Below are 24,450 nucleotides of genomic sequence, written 5' to 3' on the forward strand. Positions count from 1 at the left end.
TCATTATAATAAGTGCACCCCTGCCCCCTTCCACATACCCAAGATATTTAGGGGATCCGGTTGAGGGCTGGTTTGGACGGTGTCTAGCTCTCCCTAGCTCTTACTTTCAAGATAGCAGACGTTGAAGAACAGAAGACTAAAAAAAACTCCAATGGGGAATATAAGAAGAACAAAACAAAACTGCTCTCAAACGATAAAAGCAATTATACATGTATGCTAGCACATTTTAAGCAAAATTTGATATTTATGCATGATTTAAAAGGAGATGTGAAGTATACATAATGTATTAAGAAAGCAACCCAATTAAACAACAAACAAAACAATTTACTTCTAAAGTTCAACATACGGTCTTTTACAATGGACATGTCATTACTATATTTTAAGTTCTTTATCCTCCCAAGTCTAGCTATAAGATGTTACAGTAGCTTAGTTGTGAATACATGTAAAAAAATATCTTAATAGCAAAAAAATCGTAAGGGGTTCCGCGGAACCCTATGTCTCGCCTGCGATTGCTGCTATCAGTGTCATTGAACGTGTAATGTTGACTTAAAAAGTAAGCCCATTTATCAGTATAAAGAATTTAAAAAAGACTCAAACTTTTTCTTTAGATGCTTTTTCTTGATCTTGAAGATTAGCTTATGTCCAAGTTCCATAACAATCCCTGAAGGTTTGAATATGTCAAAAAAAGTTTAATACCAGACTGTCTGTAAATATTTCTGTAAAAAACTAAGTCCATCTAATAGAAAAAACTGAAAATAAAAAAAATATTTTCAAAAGTTTGCTACAAACGCAGAAGACATTACCCCTCCGTTTCCAGTGTTAATACATTCCCCAAAAAAAGATATTGGTAAATCTAAAAAAAATTGTATAAGCCTTTTATAAGTTTTGGAATCCACTACAATTTATATACAAGGCTATTCTGGATGAATTAAACTACAAAGTGAAAACATTTTCCACTTTCATCAGGTAAAGACGGCTAGCTTTTTAGAAAAGGTATTACTTGTATTCGTTTACTCTTCACGGAGACGCTTGATCATTTGTGCGCTTTATTAAACGCGGATGGTTGTTATGTAGTACATAAATAATTATTACCACAAATTCAAAATAAAAAACAAGTTGCTTTCTTTAAAAAAAAGAAAAGCAATACATGAACCCGAGATCGCTGATTACAAGAATAAGGTAATGATGATGTTAAAACACATTTTTTGAAAATATGTAATTGTGTGTAGATTCTTGCTAAAGTCAAGGAATTGTATATCATATCCAGAAATCAACGCCACTTTGCTTATTTGAATTTTATACTAAAGAAATCAGATACGGGTCATGGAAATTCTATTAAAATGATAGGGAATTTTGAAAAAAAATGTCTGTTTTAACTTTAATTTAAGTGATAGACAGGTTGCGGGGACAGAAAATAAATATACACAACAATATACACCATTTAAACGAAACATAATGACTGTCGTTGCAAAAATCAAGGTTCCTGAGCTATTTTAAAAATCGAAGCGAGAGGCTTTTAACATTGCAGTATAAAATACAGGCTAAAATGGCTGAAACGTCAAATTTGCAAACTTCGTGTTGAAAATTGGCTAACAAGGTCATTACAAAAACAGGTTGCGGGGATGAAACTTGAAACTTGAATGTCCAAAGAATAAGCAAGTCAAAACATTGTATGTGTAGTCGTTGAACTCTAGGTTCCCACGTAAAGTTAAAATGCCCTTATTTTAAGAAGAATAAACTCACGAAAACACGAAAAATTCACTAAATTCGCGTTCATTGTTTTGATTTTGACCGCCTGACAACTTTACGGAAATATCAGAGTGATTATTAACAAGGACTCTGTGACGGGCAACTTATAATATCCGTGTTTTAAAGATTTTAATGATATCAAGCCAGTCCAGTTCAAACTATTATCACGTAGTACAATTCTCATTTACATATTATGAATATTAATTAGCAAAAGTACTACTAATTTCTGGCTATGTTTAAATATACAATTCCTTGCTAAAGTCAATTAAAAGAACCGTTGGATTTTAGTTGTAAATAGAAAAGTATATACACCTAACATTTGAATTTACCTTTTAAGGCTTGACTATTTTATTTTTTACTTGGGAGTGTAAATCATATTTTCTTCGCGTTTAATATATAAAGTCCTTATCATATTGCATGTCCCAGTTTCTGCAATCGGATGTCTTAGGCAAATTGCACAGACCAATCGCAATATGAATTTCAGCACTCAGTTTGCTATATAATCTGAATGCATTTGTTTTATCATTCATATATTCATATTTTCTTTCCTGAATGCCTTCAATTATTCTTTTACTTATTATTGAAGCTCTCTGTACTCATCACGGTTAAAGGTGGTATAGAGAGATGGAAATTCCAATTTCCATTTGAAGTGTAAGGTGTCCGGCGTATTAATTTTCTTGAGAGTAACACAACAGCTTAGGACCTCTTGTATACTGACTATTATTTTAGTCTCTGTGAACTTCTCAAATTTTAAGAATTTTCTGAAGTAACTTAAATCAATCCAAATATTCGAAAGGAAAAACTTAGTTTTGAAGAATATCTTGTTTTCAGAAGTTTTATGAAAAGTCAATAAAATCGTGATAAATACCAGGATTAAAATTGTGTACACCAATCACGCGCGTGAGCCTACACAAGACTCATCAGTGTCGCTCAAATCATAAATGTTAAAAGACCCGAAATTCCAAAGGTTTTGCCAAATACGACTAAGGTACTCTATTCATGGGGTAGAACATCCTTAGTATTTCGAAAACTTCAAAGTTTATAATATATATAGGATAGTCACTAAAAAAAAAGAAAAAGAAAAGAGAAATAACTAGAGGTCAGAATACCTTAATGATGACCATGCATCAAAGTCACTTGTCAAGCTGTTACTGCCGTGTCCTGAATTTAGATAGGAAATGCGAAAATTCACATAGAATTTATGCATGCACGTGGTTTTCTTGCGCAAGAAATAGTAAATGGAAAGCATATGCACTGATATTCTGGATTAAAATATACATCTGCAATTGTTTGCACCTGTCCTAAGTCTGGAATCTGATGTTCAGTAGTTGTCGTCTGTTGATGTGGTTCATAAGTATTTCTCGTTTCTCGTTTTTTATATAGATTAGACCGTTGGTTTTTCCGTTTGAATGGTTTTACACTAGTAATTTTTGGTGCCTTTTTATAGCTTGCTGTTCGGTGTGATCCAAGGCTCCGTGTTGAAGACCGTACTTTGACCTATAATGATTTACGTTTATAAATTTTGGCTTGTATGGAGAGTTGTCTCATTGGCACTCATACCGTATCTTCTTATATCTATTTGCGTCATCACGTATATTTATTCTAGGCTCAAATCTAATGTTAGTCGAATTCGGAGGTCAGACTACCTACCTCAAGTGGCTTGACCCCGGATTCATCTATACTATTAAACGAGAAGACCTCATTTTGTGTGTCGCTTCTCTTCCTTCCCCAATAATATAATCATCATGTCTCTGTGTCCTATAGGTGCCATGCATAGTCGCATTTGTCATCCATTCTTATGATTATTCAGTTTGGGTTATTTTGGGAAAAAAACGAAGAAAAAGGCAACGGGAAAATGGTTTCCGTCATCAGACCGACTTTTAAGTCATACCCAAGACTTCCGATTTTAAACTTTAAAAGAAGGGATAAAGGGTTATTTTCGTGCAACGTGTTTTGCCACTTTTTATTTCACGTGCAGCCGTGAAAAAGGCTCGTTATTCACCGTGTTTCTTGAAATCGATAAAAAGATCAACGTGCAAGAAATTTTTAATTGTTCGCTCGGGGACAGGACAATTATTTTCGCGTTATTCTGCATGTATACTATGATTATAATCCTATAATATATAGAGACTCTCTATATAATATAGCAGTGATCGCCGTGGAGAAGAAACTTAGAATTGATAGTTAATAGCAAATACACTTTATTTATATTATATGTATGTTCATAGTATACAGAAACGCGAAAATCATGGAATTAAACAGAGAGCAAAAAATAACGGACTTTGGAAAAAAGGGAGAGGGCTTAAAATAATTGTCCTGTCTCCAAGTGCCTATGACTCAGTTTGATACCTTTTCTGAAATTCTCCAGACATAAAATCTTTTACAAAAATTCATCCTAAAACAGTTTACATACTTTCAACCAAGCTCTAAATACCCGCGATTTCGCGGGTGTGTTGTAGTAGCCATTTAATCCAGAATTTGTGTAAACGCAAACCAATATTGATATCAAATCGGATTTCAAATCAAATCCTATTTAGTTGAGTCGTGTGAACGGTAATGTAAATGAACCAAGACGTGTGTAGGATAGCTCGTCAACACAATGCATACAATTTTCAAAAAAATCGCACCATATTGCAAAGATTTAGATTTATTGGTTGCTTAACGTCCAGTGGCAAATATTTCATGCATGTTTGGGACGAAAATAAATTAACAATAAATGCAATATGTACGTCCTGTAATAAGAGGCCGTCCGGGATGAAGGTCGGGGAAATTTGAACTGCCACTGGAAAATGAGGGTACATTGGATAGGGAAAGGAAGTTTTGCTTGCAACAGGCCACCTTCGGACTCCTCAAAGAGTTAAAAAACCAAAAATGAATTGAAATTTGATTAACATACATTCTGTTAATAAATCTCTTACGAAAATTTGAAATATACTATCAATTAAAATATAACACAAATGTAACGGGTCTTTATTCTGTATGTTTTGGAACTATGTCATTATTTCGGATGTACGTATCCGGGATCAATTTATCCATATTTGCCCGTTAACATAGGGAACTAGCTATTGCATTTTTCAGAATCACCATAAGCTCACTACTGTCTATATACTAGTAACGAAGTCCGTTTAATGTTCACATGTTTATTCGTATAGATATTCATATAGCAGTACATGTATGATATAAATATATAGGTTCACAATATAATTTCCAATTTAACTTGTTACTTCATTCTCATCTATATTACAACTGACTTCATTCTCGTCTATATGACAACTGACCAATACATAAAGTTTCTCGCAAGATCGTGCTATAAACATCTGTTCTTAAATTAGATTAAACATTGCTTTATAGTCTTACAGTATTTTGATAAAATTCTAAATGTTATTGCAACTGTACTGTGCAACCCGTGTACCGTATAAACTGTCACATTAATCAAGAGAAAGATGATTAAACTGATTAACATCAAATCTTTGATGTAATTGACCACGCCACATCACTCCCCGCTAAACAAAATTCGTTTTCACTCGAATTAAAAAATTAGATCAAAAGTTATTACATAAGTAAAATAATAAGGGGAGGCAATGTGAACATTAAAAAATAAACTTTTTTCTTATACTAAAACTACTTAAAAAAATCTAAACTAAGAAAATAAAAATAATGATAATTGCTATACTATGTAATTTATCAATTTACGTCGTGAATAGTTGTGGAAAACTTGCAAAAAAGATTAGTCTTAAAAGTAAATTAACAGTTATCCTTTCAACTTCAAACTCTTGATATGTATAACTACAAAAGAGGCACTAAACAAAAATCATAAAAATATATAACACAAGTTTGACAATCATTAATCTATTCAAATACATTATGGTAAGGTCTATCATGAATTATGACCGTTAATCCAAGCGTAAACGAAATGATAAAATAATTAAAAGCGTCAATTATAATCATCTTATCGTTATCTCTGGGCAATCATATTACGAAAATCAGCACTAATTAGCTGCAATTTTCACTTCTATGTGACCGTATCACCATTGAATGACCAACACTGTCAATCAACAGCACCACTGGACGTTAAGCAACCAACAATCAATCAATCAATCAATCAATCAACAACATGGGCACTCCCATGTACATCAAAATAGTATAAGCAACCCTTCTCGGGTACTGTTACTTTTTAAACAACATTCATTTCAGATTTTTATTTATTTTTTTGCTCAAAATATAAATGGTTTTAAATGAATAAACATGTTTAAACTTTTTTGATGATAATTTTATGAATTTTACTGTGAAACTATATTGATATGTACATAGCATGTGTTAAGTGTCTCATAAATCAAATTTATGACTGGGTATTGATTGTTTTATTGAATACTGTGATATGTAAATATTTTGTCAATCAATATGTGACACTATAATAAAATAATTATTATTACTATTTTGTAATTGACCACGCCACACAAACGTCAGACAAGTATTTACTGATGGACATTTTTTATCAAATCAATCTCTTCTTCAAGTCTAACTTTCCGAATATATTGCTATACAAAATATAAGCAGAGACTTTTAAAACCAAAACTAAAACGGTATCAAATAATTAATGTAGTAATTATAAGGTTATTTTAAAATATCAATTACGGTTTTTTTTTTTTGTTTGAGATGCAAGGATTTAAAATGGTGCTCTTATGTTGCATACAATTCTCATAAATGTATTCATTGTGTAAACCCATGGGACATAATTATATTCTATTAATGATAAGTTTGGTTTCAGTTTGAACTTAATAGTTTTAATGAATATTCCCTTGGTCTGTTATTATCTATTAATGAAAATAAATATTTTTGACAGAGATATCATTTTCTTTAATTATCTTTCTGCTTTGTGACCACTGTGTTTCCGACCTAAACTAAATATTTTTAACAGTAACACCGTTTCTTTTTGCTTTCCAACATTTTCTCAGGCTATGATGGATATACAAAATATCACGCGATAAATCATTCTTGGACATAACGTATTGTCAGTACAAGTATTGCAGGTGCATTGTCAAAACGGACAATAGCACGTTGTATTAAATGCTACACTCAACGCGTACAGGGACTGTCTCAAAACAAAAAATATATAATTGCGTTATCACAATACTTGATATTTAATAAACGTTCACATAAAAACGAATTTGTATTGTCAAAAGGCAAATAGGCTGGAATATATAATTGATGTTTTTACTGCAGTCTAGTCTTTACTTTTTAACTTTCCAATCTACAAATGAACTTTGATTGTTTAAATATACAATGTTACGTGGTAGCCTATCCATAAAGGGACCGTATAAAAGACATAGATAACTACCTATATAAATGATTGAAAATTTTCGAGACTTCCGAGAATCTTGTTTCTGAGGGTATCTGAATGGCCCATAGAAGCTTCCAAAACTCGCCAATATATAGACATGAACCCCTCAACAATAACAGAGCATTCAGTAATAGAAAATAATTAACACATAGCTAAGAAGGTAATAGAGCAGACTGTTGCCCTTTGGCTTTGCCTCGGTTGACAATGTTATCTCGGTGTAGAAATCAACTCTGTCACCCTCTCAGCTATGTGTTACATATAATACCTATCAGACTAAATTTATAAGCTATATTGAGTCGATGGAAATACGAATGTGATATGACCAGCAATAGTAGAATGACTGTTGAAAATCCTGCAACAAATTAAAATCCATATTCAGAACAATAAAATTAATGATTCACGGAACTCCACTTACAACGCCAGGCTACAAATATAACAATAGAAATAACAAATACAAAAAATGTATAGGAATTACTATACGATGAGACGGGGCGTTTTTTCCAGAAATGTTTGAAATTCTTTTTTTTTATTATAATTATCTAGTTCACTAAGTATATCTACATGTTGTTTCGATATCAAAAGTGGAGGAAAACAGTTGTCGTGGAAGATGAAAGTCCTTTTGGCTTAATTTATTATGGGCTTTGTGTTGTCGCCTCTTTCTTCGTCTGTTAGTCTGGAAAGGTAATTATGCTAGATCTACTTACTAAAGGTATGAGATGATTGAAGCGGTTAATTTAAAAAAAAAAAAAAAAACATTTATGTACGTTTAGGCGATAAAGTGTGCTGTTACATCACTGTCCCAGGTTAAGGGGAGGGTCTGGCGCCTGGAAACATGTTTAACCCCGCCACATTCTGTATGTGCCTGTCCCAAGTCAGGAGCCTGTAATTTAGTGGTTGTCGTTTGTTGCTCTATATCATATTTGTTTTTAGTTCATTATTTTGTACATAAAGACCGTTAGTTTTCTCGTTTGAATTTTTTGACATTTGTCATTTCGTGGCCTTTTATAGCTAACTTTGCGGTATGAGTTTTGTTCATTATTGAAGGCCGTACGGTGACCTATAGTTGTTAACTTCTATGTCATTTGGTCTCTGGTGGAGAGTTGTCTTATTAGCAATCATACTACATCTTTTTATTTCTTTATTCATAAGATAATTTACGTTTCTATTTATACCTTTAAAGGCCAAGAACGATATTAACTGATTTTAAAAACGTTCAGCTGATTTTTATAGAGTTATCTCCCTGTAGTGTTATGTACCACCTTAAATAATTTTTTTTATTATATACTTAGTAGTAAATACATATAAATTGTATGTTTAATACAATCATTGGCAAGCATGCTGTATCAGCCACCCGTGATGATGTCCATATCAGCACGGTTGCAAAGGCTTTATCACACCTTTAATCTGTATGACGTCACGTCATCGATTGCAGTCACTGTTACAACGGCTTTATCAAACCCGTAATCTGTATGACGTCATGTCAAACCTATAATCTGCATGACGTCATTTTAAAACTTATTATCTGTATGACGTCATGTCACATAAAAACATCTACGTGTGGTATATGTATATAATAAAGTTTCTCTAATTCTTCGTCAATTTATCTCTTTCTGCACCCATTGTATAAAAAAAAATTAAATCAACGTGTGGTTCGTTTGATCTCAGTTCTTCATTGGTTAAAATACGATTATGACGTCGAATTTTCTTGCTTTCCTCTGAATTTCCTAGTGTGACGGCATGAAAAAAGGCGACCATGCCTGATGACGTCACATAGAAAGAACACATCTTTTTGCAGATCATTCAAAAAGAAGGAATAAGTTTGCCTGCATATTGTTTGAAAATCATTAGAGAAACAGATTCCACCACCAAATCTCGTGTAATACGATATTTATCCACTCTCGACAGTTAAATTTTAAATATTTAAAACGCTCGGAGAGCCTCGCGTTTTAAATTTGAAAATTTAACTGTCTCGAGTGGATAAATATCGTATCACACTCGATGCAGTGGTAGAATCTATATGTATATGATATGGCTTTTTCAATATCACACACCGTATCAACCCTCAACCAATATAATCCCTCGAGCAGAGCTCTTGGGATTATATTGGTGTCTCGGGTTGATACGGATGTGATATTGAAAAAGCCATATGATATTCTCTATATAACGTTTTCTTATGATTACGTATGTCTCCTTTGGTGTAAAACATTATTGATTGAAAACATTACTAATTACCATAGAATTCTAATTTCCATTCTAGAATAACGCCAATGGTGGTCTGGGTGTATGTAAAACTGATCATCTGGGTTTGTCTCATCAGGCTGTAAACGCTAACCCCGTGCTAAGGAATGCCGTCCGTTTGGCTCTTAGGGATTTATAAATACAAATCCGAATCCTGTAAAAAGGGGGAAGGGCATAAAATCTGATAACTCTGGTGGGGACGTTTTTCACGCTAATCTACACGCTGAAAAACTCTTGCAACCACAACAACTCTTTCACGGGTCTGTATATATGTCCTGTATATATGAAGGAACAGTGTCTGCAACAGAATATCCTCTTTTTGAAGTGGTAGTCTAAATTTCCGCCTTTCAATTCGATCAACCTGGATGCAGTAGCTAAGCCGCTTCATTCAAACAGCTTGAAGAAGTGGCGGACACAAGGTTACATTATTGTATCTAAGATAGTAAGTTCTACATGTACTTTGTAATCCCAACTTACTGAATAACTGTATTATCCTGAATATTCATGAATTACTTGTTACTTACAGCAAACAGCATTCAGTCAGTCAATCCATTTCAGATTAATGCCCCTAAATTATTTAAAGTTGTAAACACAGTTTTTGATCAGTTTTGATAAGACTTTATTAGTTTGCAACATTTTTACCTACCCTGAAATGCATATCAGATGTCGTCTTTACAGATTCAGATTTAATATTTTATTAATATTATTATTGTGTATATATATTCTAACTAATTTGATTCGTTAAGAAAGAGTCATATGTTAAAATATCATTAATCGAATATTTTTAAGGATTTGTGATTCGTTAAAACTTGATCACATGTACATTTGTATTTGCTCAGTTTGCACGCCAATACTATTGTGTTTAGCTTTGCGTAGGTCAAAAACAGCATATTGCACAGGGCATACAGCATGTTACTAAGAATAGATACTAGAAATCCCCAATTTTACATTGTTCATGCTTTAGTTGTTGATTAATAATATAACAATTGTAGCCTTTGGTTGAGGTCAATACGATGTTATATCGACCCAGAGAAGCATATCGACCTCGGACTTCGTCCTCAGTCAATATGCTTCTCTTAGATATAACCTCGTATCGACCTCATACAAAGGCTATAATTGTATACTATTTTTTCAAAGGTAGACTGAAAACAGCAGATAGAAAAGAGATATTGCACGGTTATTTTTAGAATATCTGACACAATCGAAACACCAAATACAATGAATTGGTACTCTACTTCTGGCTTATTGGGAATAATAATATAACAATTGTAGCCTTTGTATGAGGTCGATACGAGGATATATCAACCTAAAGAAGTATATCGACCTCGGACGTGAAAATTGTGTAAAGTCTCATCACTTGACATTCATATAATACACAACCATAATAATATATACATTGTATAAAACAGAAATTTTATAGGTTAAGATACAAATGGCATTATATAAAGAATTGTCAGACAGTATAGACATTTCAATAAATCACAACTATATATTTAACCTACATTTCAGTTCTGTAAAAACATAACTATCAATAAAGCATAGAAAATACTATTTTTCTGCTTAAAATATCAAAGCAAGTCATGACAACCATATCATAACAATCAGAATTTTCAAAAAAGATATATAAACTTATCATCATCAGATAAAATATTAAAATCAACATTGATTCTTTTAACTTTATAAAATAAATTTTTACGCAAATATGCATACTAAGGACAGATTAATAAATCATGTTTCTCATCTTCAATCTGATTATTACATAAAAAGCAAACTTTTTGGTTTACAGCTCGTTTTCACAACGACCTATTTCTATTCCCAGCGGAGCGACACAACACCTAAATTTAGCAATTAATGCACTTTGGTATCGACTAGAAATGTTTTTACTCATATACATCTCTCTTTCAAAAACATCTTTAAACAATTTATAAGTTCTCTAAATCAGTACATAATTCTAAATAGCACTCTCTAAATTTTGTCATAATTCTGTTACACAAGTTTTTCTTTTTAACAATAGCAATTCTAAAAGCCCATCGATACACTTTATAATTCACTCTATCTGTAGACATGATATAACGTCTAGACCAGTGTTTGAAACCACATCCCCACTGCTGAACACATGGAGGTATCCAACCCATATCCCCATTAACGGCGTCATTAGCGTATATTTACAAAGACCCATAAAAACATTGGATAGCTCTGTGCTGAACAGCATTTATACATGACAAATCTCTAGTGCCCCCTGGTGACTGTACTATAAATTATAACTGAGAAACGTCTATATTAAAGGACCATCATGCAAAATTACAAGACTTTGTGTTTTTGTTTTAATCTACAAAGTTTGTCGTGTAAGGTTCGTTGTCTCTTTCTTGTCTGCTGTTGTTGAGATCTTAGACAAAAGAGGTTGTTTAGTTTCCATTCTTTGTTCCATGTTTTCAACTGATGGCGCCCGTCGAAATGGACTTAAATATAAGTATATCAAAACGAACGCACATAATCCCCTGGAATGATTCCATGTAATGTTCATGCAATTCTTTATCAAGCAAATGATAACGACAGTTACCAATACCAATACCAAATAAAATACAACATAAAGTATTTCCTTTATTGATGATAAATCAGAATTATCTGAAAATGATAAAGTGTTTGATATATATCACAAGAGGCTCATGAGAGCCTGATTTCGCTCACCTGTAATTTTAGTTTCAGGCATTTGACTTATTTGTAGATCTTACTTTGCTGAACAATTTTGTCATTTACACTTTCTCTCTTTCTATAATAATATTAAAGATAACACATAACCCAAAACTGTAAAATCTCCAAAAAAATAACTATTTCTGGACAGTAACCCAACAATAAGCTGTCCTTTTGGTCTGAAGATTACTTGACAGGTAGATCTTAATCTGTTTAACACTTTCACCTATGTCAGTTTTGCTCTTACTGCTTTAGTTTTTCAGATGAAAGCCAAAACCTTCATTTGACCCCTCTGTTCTATTTTTAGAAACTGCCGCCATGTTTTTGAATGGATCAAATTCACGAATACAATCTATAAACTAAATACCCTAAGGAACATTCGCTTAAATTTTTAAAGTATTTGGCCAAGTAGTTTCAGAGAAGAAGATTTTTAAAAAAGTAATTAGACTTTCACAAAAAATGTAAAAAAAACATTTTAAGGGCAATAACTCCTAAAGGGGTCAATTGACTATTTTGATCATATGACTTTTTTGTAGATCTTACTTAGCTGAACATTTATTGCCATTTATTCTTTCTCTCTATCTATTATAATATTAAAATAACCAAAAACAGTAAAATTTAATAAAAATAAACTATATCCAACAGTAACCCAACAATGGGTTGTCGAACTTGTCTGAAAATTTCATAACAGATAGATTATGACCCATTTATCACTTTAACTCCCTTTCACTTTTGCTCTAACTGCTGTAGTTTTTGAGATATAAGCCAAAAACTGCTTTTGTCCCCTATGTTCTATTTTTAGCTATGGCGGCCATGTGTAATTATGGATCAAAACTTCGGATACAATTTATAAACTAGATACCATAAGAAACATTCAGTTAAAGTTTGGGAGTATTTGGCCCAGTAGTTTCAGAGAAGAAGATTATTGGAAAAGTAATAGACTTGCACGAAAAATGTAAAAAATAAACGTTTCAAGGGCAATAACTCCTTAAGGAGTCAATTGACTATTTTGATCATTTGACTTTTTCTAGTTTCTATTTAGCTGAACATTTTTGCCGTTTACACTCTCTCTCTATCTATTATAATATTAACAAGCATTCTGTGAGTATTGCATGAAAATTTCATAGCAGATAGATCTTGACTTATTCATCACTTGAACTCCGCCACTTTTGCTCTAACTGTTATAGTTTTTGAGATAAAAGCCAAAAACTGCATTTGACCCCTATGTTCTATTTTTAGTCATGGTGGCTATGTTTGTTAATGGATCAAAACTTCGGATACAATTTATAAACCATTTACCATAAGGAACATTCAGTTAAAGTTTAGAGGTATTAGGTCTAATAGTTTCAGAGGAGAAGATTTTTAAATGTAAGCAAACATGATGAACAAATTGTGTAAAATTGTCTTTAAAGGGCAATAACTCAATTGACAATTTTGGTCATAATAACTTTTTTGTAGATCTTACTTTGCTGAACATTTTTGCTGTTTACAGTTTATCTTTATCTTCAATAATATTCAAGATAATAACCAAAAACTGCAAAATTTCCTTAAAATTACCAATTTAGTGGCAGCAACCCAACAACGGGTTGTTCGGTTCGTTTGAAAATTTCAGGACTGATAGATCTTGACCTATTGAACATTTCCCCCTCGTCAGATTTGCTCTAAATGGTTTAGTTTTTGAGATATAAGTCAAAAACTGTATTTGACCCCTATGTTCTATTTTTAGCCATGGCGGCCATTTTTGTTGATGGATCAAAAAATCGTATACAATTCATAAACTAAATACCCTCAGGAACATTCTTTCTTTCAGTTTAAGTTTGAAGGTATTTGGACCAGTAGTTTCAGAGGAGAAGATTCTTGAAATAGTTTACGACGACGACAACAGACGACAACGACAGACGACGGACGACGACGGACGCCGAGTGATGGCATTAGCTCACATGGCCAACTTTGGGCCAGGTGAGCCAAAAATTGGTCTACAAATAGTCAATTCAAGAAAATTTAATAGCAAATATGTGAGGACATGCACTTTTGAATTGCAAACGTCTTCACTTACTAAAATTTCATATACAGACTGTTTTCAAAATTAGGCGAGATCATTTCATGTATTCTACTTGGCAATCAGGAATATCTCTGCGTAATTTTAACACCAGAGCATTTTTGGAAGACTAAAATACTGTACACTGTGAATAGTTTTCCATCCAAAATATTAAGTGATATTTCTCATTTTATGATTTCAAAACTTTACAATTGTACATAATATATGCATGTTGTCTTTTGGCAATCTCCTAAAAATTTAGTATGATGATGGTTTTGTGGTGAGATAAAAGAAAGTAGTGTATGTGTATTTTTTTCAGGTAACGAGAGTTGATGTGGGATAATGAAATACAGATTAAACAAGAATGTGTCTCCACAGTACACGGATGCTCCACTCGCACTATCATTTTCTATGTTCAGTGGACCGTGAAATTGGGGTCAAAATTCTAATTTGGCATTCAAATTAGAAAGATCATATCATAGGGAACATCTGTACTAAGTTTCAAGTTGATTGGACTTCAACTTCATCAAAAACTACCTTGACCAAAAACTTTAACCTGAAGCGACCATAACCCCTAAAATCAATCCCAATTCCCAGTGGAATGGAACCTTGTGTTAAAATTTCATAGAGATCCATACACTTATACTCAAGTTATTGTCTGTGAACCAAAATGCCTTCGGACGACAAATGTATTCGGACGACGATGCAAACATCACCATAGCATGATACGGACGCAAAAATTTTACGGTCGTATAAAAAGTAATTATATTTGAGTAATGGAGAAGACAATTCTAAGTTGTACAACTTGTGTCTGATCCTTTTTTCTTGTATTATTTCGAGAATAAAATACGTTTTAACTAAACTATAAGGCATTAGATTTTTATACTTTTGCCGTTTCTTTAAGGAATGACTGTAATATTTTTTCTGTCTATGAAGAAATAGCATCAAAAATGTGGTGCACACTGAATAACCCGCGTAGTGGGTTATTTTAAAGTGTGCACCACATTTTTTATGTTATTTCGAATAGAAAGAAAAAATATTACAGTCATTTCTTATAATTTAATTCTAAATTCCATTTTAAGGTAGATAGGGTGTCTTCCTCCATTTTGGATTTTGAAATACCAGAAAACAATCGGTCTAGATCTTTAAGAAAATGTGAAAATTTTGAGAGTAGTAGGTAATGCATGTGTAAGAATTTTCATTTCAATATAGAAAATGACATGTTTTATCATATTTATAGTTGTATTTTACAAAAAACAGAATACTTTTTGTTTGATTCAATTTTTTCCAACTTTACCATATAAGGGGAGGCAACTCAAATGTTAGGGCAGATAATTCAGATAAAGTTACTTTTACAATAGAATGTGTTAGGAATTTACCTATTTTATTATGTAGCAAGAAAACGGGTCCCGTGACCCCATTTTTTCTTTTTCTCATCTGAAAGCACAATATTAGAGCTATCTTCTCATATTTTATTTCAAAATTCGATGGTGTAGTTTTCGTTTTATGGCAGAAAATTGGGTTTTCCATGCATAATCTATACAAAATCTATCAATTTTGCACAACCTGTAGCGTGAAAATAAGCCCCGTGACCCATTCTTTTTATTATTTTTTTTTTAAAAGCATGATATAAACTACATTTTGGCAAATTATTAAAAAATTCTATGGATTATAATTTAGACACCCCATCTACCTTAAACCGGAGTTAACCATGAAAAAACGTTGATGACGTCACGGTCACATGACAAAATTATGTCTATGAGCTGATAAACAAAACAACATCAGCCAATCAGAAGACGCGTTACATCCAAAATTAAATTATACGTGATTATATTGTTTTCGGCGTGCATGAGAATAATTTTACAGCAACCTGACCGCAAGTATATTTGTGAATGGACATGTCATGTAATTATTAAAAGATGCTATTAGTATTAACGGTGACTGTAGTTAATCATTCATGACATAATTAAAAGAAACAAAACAATCAAATCATGTGCTTAGTTTTTTTTCAATTCGTTTCAACAAAGCGTTAGATTTATGGCTTGTGTGAACTCTTAGATGCATTATTAAAACACAGCAACAACATATACCTGTCAGAACCTGTATTTAGGTTAAACATACAGCTTGAATAACTCTAAATTAAACCTAGTACTATCTGACATAATAGGTTACAAAGATTATCTTATTTCACTAAGGAGATAATAAAGGGTGTTTTGTTGAGATGATCAACTGCAGGCCGAACAGACAATGATGAACTTTCCTAACTTGGACCGATACTACGTGTTGTTGTCTCAACTCACAAGTGACATGCGGTCTTGTATCTCAAGATACCAGTATAGTCGTCCCAGCTGTAATTTTACAGATTGTTTCCTATTCCCGATTGTGACATTCGCACGGCGGGTATTTTATACATAGCAGAAGACGCTTACCCTATCGACATACCAGGTCTCGCTCCGTTTGAAGTTTATGCCATTCCCTCAGTTTCTGTCTGTTGCCTTGATAAGCCTCTTCCCCAATCGATTGACGAGATTTGAACATCGGTAAATTACACTTGCCTTCACTTATCACGAATTGAGCGTCTTTAAATGTAGTAACAAGAATATCGCTGTTACTCATTTCATACATTAAAGCATCACAAACTGTGCTGGAGAATCAAAGATTAGAACATACTAAATCATATAATTTTCCTTAGTTTCTTCTTACCTTTGTCATCTAACTTGAATTCCTTATCTTTTATTTTATATGTTGATTTTCCTATCGTGCAGGACATCCGGACATTGCCATCCTTCACATCGTTGATGATAATTGTCTGGTATGATGTGTAAAAAAATCCTGAGATACTAGTTTTTGACACGATATTAGATGTCAAATCCTGTCCCTGTTAAGTAAATAAACAAGTTTTATACAACAGCTGTATTTACCATAGCTGTATTTGGGCAAACCTTTCAAAAAAGTGGGTCATCAATGCTCTTCAACTTCGTACTTAATTTGGTCTATTACCTTTTTTGGTTCGGGAGCGTCACTGATGAGTCTTTTGTGAATGATGCGCGCGTCTGGCGTGTATTTTTTGGTATTTTTTTTTTTTAAATATCCAAATTTAACAACAAACGTAATAAGATCACTTCAACTCTCAAGGAAGGAATATCATCATATCTGTCTATAGGGAAGGATATTTCATATATATTGAAGAAAAAAACAACCAGCTCATCCGAAGAGCTTAAGTAAAAAGAATAATATGTAATCAGATAAGGACAATTTTGTTGTTACAATACAGAAGACTATTAATTATGCATTACCGACCGTGCAGACCCTCACGTGTAGTCAAAGTCGTTAAAAACCAGCCTCATCATCATCTTAATAGTCACATAGTAGATATATGTTATGAATATGACAGAATCAATATGTTCCCACAATTTGACATTTTATAGGCTGGTAATGTGTTACGTTAAGGCAATTAACTATTTCTGGACTGGGACGAGTGATTTCAGCCAAACACAATAGTTTAATTTTGTAAATATGCTTTTTTTAAAATGTAAGTATATGTTTTGAAACATGACAGTTTTAATGTATGGGATATCCTGTTCAAAGGTTCAAAGGATTCGTATTTTTTACGATCAGATGAAAAACAATACCGCCATAAATAGGTAAAATAGAAGTAAAACTACAGTTTTTGGCTTTTGCCTCAAAATTTAGATAATTAGAGCTTAACTGACAGTAAAATCTCGTCGATAGAAGACAAAACAGTTGGGAGGTTAAATCAATTAGAAAGTTAGTGCGCATTGAAAACCTAAATTCAAACAGTTGTGCTGATGCTTGCTTAGACGACCTTTGGATGTCGGTAGAAAAAACTTTTTTTTGCAAATTTTTTTAGATTTGTCAAAAAATACGTTTCAAGTATATTCTAAGTTAATTGAGTACTAAACTGATCACTAGGTTAATATCCATCTACCCTGAAATTTTCAGGAAATTGGATTACACAATTTGGAGTTATCCCTAAAATATATATTACGCAAATTTTTCAGTTTGTTAACTTTTAACTTGGAAACTTTTATCGACAGGCAGAAACTTTTTATAAATAAAAAATTACCAGAAGGACAAGATTTATAATAATTCATCTTTCCGAAATAATCAGTCAACTCTTTATAAGAGTTATTGCCCTTCAAAAAGGCTTTGCACCATTTTTTTTTTTTTTTTTGTGTGTTTTGAGCCATTATTCTTTAGAACAACAATAGATTTAGAGAAACTGTGAACAATTTTAATGATCAACCTACAAATGAAGATAACTGCACACATTAGAAAATGTGTAAATGGCACGCTTAAACAAGTTTTTTTAATTAAGTTTAGTTCATTTGCACAAACTACTGTCAGAGGTCAACAACTTATTTCAGTTCCGATTTTGATTTAAAAAAAATAAATACTGTTAAACTCATTAATGTGTACCGTATGTTTTGGTTATTATGAATAGTTCAATGGTGTGACACTGAAAAAGTATTATTTATATACATATACAATAAAATACTCCGACGGGCGCAGCTTGATACGACCGCATAGGTCGAACTCTGAAAAGTTGGGGCAAGTATGGACACTACATTCAAGTTTTATATAGCTCTGAATTTGGATTGTGATTAAATATTTGACACAGCATAAGTTTCTGACACAGAATGAATGTGGTCAAAGAACTAAAAAAATTGAAATTGGACTTTTACCTATTATGGTCCAATATCCATTCAGCATATCCAAGTACACTATGAATCTACTTACAATTTCTATTAATTGCGCAATACAGCTCTGAATTTGGATTGTGATTAAATATTTGACATAGCATAGGTTTCTGATAACGAATAATTCTTATATGATTTGCATATTAGGGAATGCGTTTATACGATTGGTCGATAGGGCTTTTGGTAGTGGCCCTTGACGTTGTTTATTTTTCTATAGACGACGTTGACAAAACTACTTTTTGTAACCAATGTAAACAAGATGGCGGCGACGTTGAAAAATTTATTTTCACTTCGCGTTCATCGTTAAATAATTTAATTTTGGATTAACGCGTCTTCTGATTGGCTGACGGTGTTTTTGTTTATCAGCTCATATACATAATTTAGTCATGTGACCGTGACGTCGTCAACGTTTTTTCATGATTTACTCCGGTTTAAAATGGAATTAAGAATTAAATTATAAGGAATGACTGTAATATTTGTTCTGTCTATTCGAAATAACATTAAAAAAATGTGGTGCACACTTTAAAATAACCCGCTACGCGGGTTATTCAGTGTGCACCACATTTTTTATGTTATTTCTTCATAGACAGAAAAAATATTACAGTCATTCCTTAAAGAAAATAATAAACACAAAACATTCATTTTAATGATAAGATATTTTTGTAGTTTATTTTTTATCAGTTAGCAAATTCCATGTATTACTTTTTTTTTTTGCGTTAAACAAAAAATATATTCATGCGCTAGGCCAATTCAATGACACACATATACAATTTAGGTGTGATAGAGGTTACGAGTAGGGAAATTAAATTCCTTATCCCCAATTTAAAGAATTCTAAGGATTAAACGCATTTTTAAAGAAATTTATTGGTGTATAAACTGGACCAAGTCACACAAACATATCATAAAAGTCCTTCGGACTTTTATTTGTTTGTGAGTGAATTGGTCGAGTTTGTACACCAATAAATTCCTTTAAAAAAGCGTTTAATCCTATAATGAATATGGTCTAAGAACTTAAAAATTTAAAATATGACATTTACCTATTATGGTCCAATATCCAAAATCTAAATATGTGTTTGGATTCAGCACATCAAAGAACCCCAAGAATTCAATTTTTGATGAAATCAAACAAACAGGTTTAATTTTGGACCCTTTGGACCCCGATTTAGACTAACTTGATAACTGGGCCAAAAATCAAAAATCTGAATACATGTTTAGATTCAGCATATCAAAGAACCACAAGAATTGAATTTTTGTTAAAATCAAACTAAGTTTAATTTTGGATCCTTTGGACCTTAATGTGGACAAATTGGAAAACCGGGTCCAAAATCAAAAATTTAAATAGACGATTAGATTCAGCATATCAAAGAACCCCAAGAATTCAATTTTTGATGAAATCGAACAAAATTAAATTTGGACCCTTTGGACCTCAATGTGGACCAATTTAAAAACGGGACACAAAATCCAAAATCTATATACACAGTTAGATTCAGCATATTAAAGAACCCCAAGAATTCAAGACTGAGAATAAATCCCCATTGGTATTGGTCAAGAAATAAGCGATTTATATAAAGTGTTAGAAAAATATTTGTTTTTTTTCCACGTTTCCCAAACGGTTAGGGCCATAACCTCCAAAATCAATCCCAACCTTCCATTTTTGGTATGGACCCTTCTGCAATTTCATAGAGATCCATAGACTTATATTCAAGTTATTGTCCTTGTTTATTGGCCCCTTATTCCTAAACAGTTTGGGCCATAGACCCCAAAATGTATCCCAACCTACCTTTTAATGTATGAAACCATGTGGTATAATTTCATAGAGATCCATACACTTATACACAAGTAATTGTCCCGAAACAAGACAAATGCTTGTTTTTAACACTTTTTGGCCCCTGGTTCATAAACAGTTAGGACAATAACCCAAAATTTTAATCTCAACCTTCCTTTTGTGGAATGGAACCTTGTAGTACAATTTCATAGAGATCGATATACGTATACTCTAGTTATTGTCTGGAAACCAAATGTCTTCGGACGACGATAACGACGACGACAACGTCATACCATTATACGACCGCAAAATATTGCCGCAATTAAGTTTAAAATAACCCGGCTAGTGTAGCATAATAGCAACTAGAATATCCCTGTTTTTGTATAAAAAAATATGAGAAAATTTAGAATTTACTCCAACTCAATTGAAAACATACTCAAATCATAGATATAATATCTATGCTCAAATTAAGACGAGAAACCCCTAAGTTAAAGTTGGATATACTTTGGTTAAAGTAGTCCAAGATGTGTAGGTTGCATCAACATATAGTTGTAGAAATGTATGATTATTTACTGTTGCCTGTTCGTAGAAAATGTCACCATACTGGTGTGATCCAGTTGGAACAACAACAAAGCGCACAATCAAATACAAAAAGTAAAAACGTTTGGTTTTTTTATTCGTTTCTTTATAAAAACAAGGAGATGTGGTATGATTGCCAATGAGACAACTACCCACCAAAGTTCAAATGAAGTGGATGTAAGCAATTAAAGGCAACCGTGCGGCCTTCAACTATGAGAAAAATCCGTACCGTATAGTCGGCAATAAAAGGCCGATAGATTAGGGTTTTTCTGTGGGAATTTATTTTTGTATGTCTTTTGCGGTTATTCATAATAATTTTTATTCATACATTTAGCTTTTGTCATATTCTTCTATTTTTCTATGGTTGATTTTTCTATTGATTTCCTTTTATGCACAAATGAACTTATCCTAAGTCACATAAAGCTATATACATTATTATCCATTCTGTGCAGTCTTTCTGTTAAATAAAACCGGCAAATTACCAAAAAACTTTAAGGCTATTAAAATATTTCCTTTTTCCGGGGTTTTAAGCAAGTTGTAGTTTTCATAGAAAAAGTGTTTCAATCTGCTTCAAATTATCCAATACAATATCGCTTATAGTTAATGAATCTCAAACTCAGGAAAGTACACGGAATGGCATTATTTGAGAGGTTTTGTATGTTTGAAACGATAGTAAGAAAATGAAATTTTGTTGTTCAGAAATGATAAAAATGTAAAAATTATCATGTACTTACTTTTTCTTGAATGATATTTCTTAAATGTTTTTGAAGGTTTTAAATAGGACCAATGCCATTAGCGATATTGTTCAAAAGCAAGATCTTATCATAAATGGCCGACCTTATGTCATAATTAATAAAGGGAAGCAGCATGATCGAATCCGTGTATTTTTCTCTAGTACACGTATTTTTTTCTCATTGATAAACATAACTTTTTCGGTTCATTATTACAGTGTAACATGCGTTTTTTTGGCATTTCAATCAAACAGAACAGATCCCATAATTTTTTACACTATTTACGTATTTTAAATTTGTTAATTTCTATCGTTCTCTCTACATATTGAGTATTTTGATTACCAATATATCATAATTGAACTTACCTTATATAGAACAAAGCATTTAGGTTTTGGATACACATTTGTAAAGTTTACTTCAATAATGTATGAATTTCTGTCTACTTTGTCACGGACTAGCCTTTCAATGTCTTCCTTTGGTTGAACTGAAAATTAAACAAAATCACAGTTCAGTTGGACCTCACCATTTGAGTTAGGTTTACTAATCTTCGATAGAAATATTTTTCATGTTGTCAAACTTTAATTTCTAGTATACGTCTAAACATGTGACAACTTTACGACAGACATTCTCCATCGGATAACCCGTGGTTATACAGGGCTAACACCATAGATTATGTATAATTCGTCTCAAATTTAACCCAACAACATTAGATCTGCAAATTTGTGTAATCAAAAATGTTTTCTTCTTTTCGAACCCCTGCTTCTGTGACATCCTGGCAACACAGTATTAGCATTTCCTACTCTGCATGCATCATCCGTCATGTGAGTTCACATACAGTCAAAATGTCACAATCGGAAATAGGACAAAATCAGTAAAATTACAGATTAGACGACTTTATTGGTATCTAAAGATCTAAGACTGCGAAAACAGTTGACACACCGACATATTGATCCGGTTAACCAATTCGTTATGGTGACCGTAAAAATTATGTACAAGATAAAATAACAAAATTACCGAAATCCAAGGAAAATTCAAAACGGAAAGTCCTTTAACAAATGGCAGAATCAAAAGCTCAAACACATCAACCGAATGGAAAACAACTGTCGAATTCAGTCGTTCTTCCTCATACTTCTGTTGGGGCAGTTTTTGTGTTAGGACCGCATCCTTAACACAAAGTCCGTATACATACAATATAAAAGTTTTATGCATGTATTTGTTGTTTAATGTTAAGGAGATGTGTTCATTAAATATAAAGGGCAAGTAGAACCGCTGTCATGATTGTCTGTCATACAAAATTAAGGGTTTATTTTTTAGTGCTCTTCAAATTCTTTATTGATTTTGCCTTCATGTCGATTCGAAACGAGTGATCAAATTTGTGAAGATAAAGTGCCTTGCGTACTTTCAACTTCTTTTGGATATATCTGATGAATGATTGTCTCATTGACACGAGACATGCATCTCCTTAGTTTTATATAAATCATGAGCCTGGAATCTTTGATGAGTTTTTTTTATTTTATATCTGTTGTGTTCTTGATAAGTTTTAAAAACAGCATATGTTTGTTATAAAGCCGTTAGTTTTCTCAATTGAATTGCTTCCTATATTTTTCATGTCGGGGCCTTTTATAGCCGACCATACGGTATGGGTTTTTCTCATTGTTGAAGGCCGTACGGTTGCCTATAATTGCTTACATCCACTTCATTTAAATTTTGTGGATAGTTGTCTCATTGGCAATCATACCACATCTCCTTATTTTTATATGATTAACATCACTGTAACATAGGCAAACTATTTCAAAAGATTATTTATCTTATTGTTTAGATTAAAATGAGAATCTTAAGGAAAGAGTCTTTTAACGTCCTTAGAAAAATTCCAACAACATTTTTTACGGATCTAATTGTATCTTTATATGAAAAGCATTTACTCCATATTATTTCGTTTACGGCAAATTATAAAATGAAAAGAAAGTTGACCAGATTTGTGTTCCTAATGCAAACAGTCTGGCTTACAAAAATTACCCAGAATTCGCACCTGGAGTTCATAATCACTCATACCATAAGCATACATACGTTCAAAGTCGTCTTCGTTGAGGCTGAGTTTTTTACTGTAACTTCTTAAGTTGTAGGTGCATGTATAATCAATATTCACATCCGACGGACTGAAGTTTTTTATCACAAGTGTACACTTGTCTTCCCAAATCAACAGCGAATACTTAGATGGATATCTAGAGTGTGAATTGGCAGCTATATTAGTTGACTCATTATTTATAAATATATCCCAAGATGCCTGACCTACGGCTGTATTTTGTACGCAGCATGGAATATTGCAAACAAGCTTAACATCCGTTCCAAATTCCATTGGTGTAACGGGATTCCATACAACTACAAAAGAAAATGACTTTTTACAGTTCAATTGCTTTTAAAATACTGTCCAATATTAAGACAATGAAATTGACTGTTTATAAATTTGCTGCGTCAGAAGCGCTTTTTTGGATTTACCTTCCTGTGGTGACGGCTCAAACACCAAAACATTAAAGCTTATGATAGATCTATATAAATACAAAATCGGTATGGTCAGGTAAAACAGTAAAAGTTCATAG

General features: G+C 32.5%; 1 long non-coding RNA gene across 1 annotated transcript; it reads right to left on the reverse strand.

The window, feature by feature from the left end:
- Nucleotides 1-4,849: 4,849 nt before the first annotated feature.
- Nucleotides 4,850-24,228, reverse strand: LOC127735344 (uncharacterized). The gene is made up of 4 exons (XR_007998320.1): nucleotides 23,921-24,228; nucleotides 22,219-22,337; nucleotides 16,761-16,935; nucleotides 4,850-11,953 (listed from the first exon to the last, which is right to left on the reverse strand). It is a non-coding gene; the product is annotated as an uncharacterized LOC127735344 (long non-coding RNA).
- Nucleotides 24,229-24,450: the final 222 nt, after the last annotated feature.

Source organism: Mytilus californianus, unplaced genomic scaffold, assembly GCF_021869535.1.
Source record: "Mytilus californianus isolate M0D057914Y unplaced genomic scaffold, xbMytCali1.0.p SCAF_3, whole genome shotgun sequence".
NCBI lineage: Eukaryota > Metazoa > Mollusca > Bivalvia > Mytilida > Mytilidae > Mytilus > Mytilus californianus.